Here is a 3,279-nt window from a genome sequence, read left to right on the forward strand (position 1 = left end):
TCAAATCTCAGATCATGAGCAACTTAACCTCCGAGACACGAGTCAACTAAAGCAGAATAGAAATGACAACGATAGGAAAATCTAAAACTGAAAACAAGTACTAAACTAGAAAGAACAGAAAAAAAAAGACAATCTTACCTTCAATCATCCGTCGCTTGAGGCTTAAATAAAAAAGTACAGGATCTGCATTAGCTTCCCTACATACATTACATACCAACTGCTGATGTGGCCATAAACGATCAATACATCAGATAGGAGCGAAAGACAAAAGCTCTTATTCACCACTGTTCATCTGCTGAACTATGTGCTCATCATTGTATCAATCTTGGCGCAAACTTGCTGTGTATTGCATTAGTGCAGCGCTGTAAGACTACTACATGCATTTTGCCCCTTAAAAAACCCCAAGGAATCAGTTGAAGCAGGTGCTTAACTAGAAAAAAAAAAAAGCACGCAGCACATAAGTCTCGAGCATTTTATCAATTTCCAATACTAGAGAGCATCCGTATAAGTAAAAAGGATAAATTCAATAAGAAAACCTTTCGTCAACAAACATAGCCAAATCAAACCCTTGAACAAAACAAATTAACCCAAGGCATAGTACTAACAACCCAACACACAGAATTACCAGTTTCATCCCAACGCGTCCCATTTCTCCGGCACCACACCCAGGGCAGTCTGGCAGGCCGCTAGTATTTGAACCAACTCGCTCTGTAGCCTCCTTTATGGTGCACCGTTCACCAAGTGTGGTCCTGCAAATTTTAAAGTGGCAAAATTAAGAGAGGCATTTCAAGTGTGTACATTAGTCCCTCAAGCACATTGCCACACAAGTCAGCCCTGTGCAATTTCAGATACAAGTGCATCCCTCATTCTTTTTCAGAGAGATTCCCATTTGTTTAATAATCATAAACAGCACATGGAGCCAGACTGGACTGCAGATTGCAAGAATTATATGCAATATTAAGAGCCCCTACAACATTCCATGCAACACAATCAATGCACCAAAAACATGCTGAGGCAAAGGGCTGAAGGACAATCTACTGAACAAGTCTAGCATAATTTATGTAAGGGGAATTTAACTGGCAAAATTAGGAATACTTCCTTAACTTCCGCTTCCCTTCCGAATGGTTTAATCTCTTCAAAAACTAAAGTCTCTTCAATAAATGGGTTTGGTACTTGCTTTTGCTGCTACAGATAAACAGCACCAATGCCATTCAGTCAGTGCTCTTAAAAAAATTAATATACACATTCTTAATTAGTCCAAGCGAAACTGGCGTTTTAAAATGGTTGTGACTTTTTATTTTTAGCAAGCAATTCAATGTAGATTTGCATTAACTTTGGGGTAAAAAAAAACAAAAAAAACAACCACCTAGCTCTTTTCAAAACTTAAGAGCCATGCAATATCGAGAATATACACGTTTTTTTAAATGGATTCTTTAGTGAAGGCAGTGAGAAACAGAGCTTAAAAATATCAACAAATTAGTTACAAGACCACGTTTACCTACTTTCATTAGTTGGTCAGTGTAGGAAGTTGACTCTGTATATATACTATTTCAAAGTAAGGAATAGTATGCACAGAGTCCAAGGGTTCCCCTTAGAGGTAAGATAGTGGCAAAAAGAGATAATACTAATGCTCTATTTTGTGGTAGTGTGGTCGAGCAGTAGGGTTATCAGAGGGTAGTGTTAAGCACTTGTTGTACACACAGGCAATAAATGAGGAACACACTCAGACAATTCCAGGCCAATAGGTTTTTATATAGAAAATGAAAATGTCACTTACCCAGTGTACATCTGTTCGTGGCATTAGTCGCTGCAGATTCACATGTTTGGCACAGTCCGCTGCCTGGTGTTGGGCTCGGAGTATTACAAGTTGTTTTTCTTCGAAGAAGTCTTTTTGGTCACGGGACCGAAGGACTCCTCCCTCCTCGGCTCCATTGCGCATGGGCGTCGACTCCATCTTAGATTGTTTTCCCCGCAGAGGGTGAGGATGGAATAAATAGTTTGGTATAAATAGTGCCCATGCAATGGAGTGAATATGTATGTACGTTAAGAGTTTCTAATAATTATTTACAAATGTTCAGATGTTTAAGATTTATGATCTACTTCTAAACGGCTACAGGCTTCCCGGGGAGGTGGGAGGGTACATGTGAATCTGCAGCGACTAATGCCACGAACAGATGTACACTGGGTAAGTGACATTTTCAGTTCGATGGCATATGTTGCTGCAGATACACATGTTTGGCATAGACTATAAAGCAGTTACCTCCCCTAAAAGCGGTGGTTTAGCCTGTAGGAGTTGAAGTAGTTTGGAATAATGTTCTTAGTACAGCTTGGCCCACTGTAGCTTGTTGTGCATTTAGTACGTCTACACAGTAGTGTTTAGTAAACGTATGAGGCGTAGACCAGGTTGCAGCCTTACATATTTCGCTCATAGGAATGTTTCCTAGAAAGGCCATTGTAGCACCTTTCTTTCTGGTTGAGTGTGCCTTTGGTGTAATAGGCAATTCTCTTTTGGCTTTAAGATAGCATGTTTGAATGCATCTGACTATCCATCTAGCAATGCCTTGTTTAGAGATTGGATTTCCTATGTGTGGTTTTTGAAAAGCTATGAACAGTTGTTTTGTTTTCCTGATTAGCTTTGTTCTGTCAATGTAATACATTAGTGCTCTTTTGATGTCTAATGTATGTAGTGCCCTTTCAGCCACAGAATTTGGTTGTGGGAAGAACACTGGCAATTCTACTGTTTGATTTAAATGGAATGGTGAGATTACTTTTGCCTGAAATTTTGGATTTGTTCTTAGAACTATTTTATTGTTGTGTATTTGAATAAATGGTTCTTGTATGGTAAATGCCTGTATTTCACTTACTCTTCTGAGGGATGTGATTGCAATGAGAAATGCGACCTTCCAGGTTAGATATTGCATTTCACAGGAATGCATGGGTTCGAAAGGTGGACCCATGAGTCTTGTTAAGACGATGTTAAGATTCCATGAAGGAACTGGTGGTGTTCTTGGTGGTATAATTCTTTTTAGCCCTTCCATGAATGCTTTAATAACTGGTATTCTAAATAGAGACGATGAATGAGTAGTTTGTAGGTAAGCAGATATTGCTGCGAGGTGTATTTTTATAGATGAAAAAGCGAGATTTGCTTTTTGCAAATGTAGTAAGTATCCTACTATGTCTTTAGTAGAGGCATGTAATGGTTGTATTTGATTGGCATGGCAGTAGTAAACAAATCTTTTCCACTTAGATGCATAGCAGTGTCTAGTGGAAGGTTTTCTA

The 3,279-nt window shown here is 39.0% G+C and overlaps 2 non-coding genes across 2 annotated transcripts; both read right to left on the reverse strand.

The window, feature by feature from the left end:
• Positions 1-239: 239 nt before the first annotated feature.
• On the reverse strand, positions 240-323 carry LOC138294390 (small nucleolar RNA snR60/Z15/Z230/Z193/J17). Its single transcript, XR_011203404.1, has one exon. It is a non-coding gene; the product is annotated as a small nucleolar RNA snR60/Z15/Z230/Z193/J17 (small nucleolar RNA).
• Positions 324-837: 514 nt separating this feature from the next.
• Positions 838-912, reverse strand: LOC138294356 (small nucleolar RNA SNORD79). Its single transcript, XR_011203371.1, has one exon. It is a non-coding gene; the product is annotated as a small nucleolar RNA SNORD79 (small nucleolar RNA).
• Between the last annotated feature and the right edge of the window lie 2,367 nt (positions 913-3,279).

Source organism: Pleurodeles waltl, chromosome 4_2 (assembly GCF_031143425.1).
Source record: "Pleurodeles waltl isolate 20211129_DDA chromosome 4_2, aPleWal1.hap1.20221129, whole genome shotgun sequence".
NCBI lineage: Eukaryota > Metazoa > Chordata > Amphibia > Caudata > Salamandridae > Pleurodeles > Pleurodeles waltl.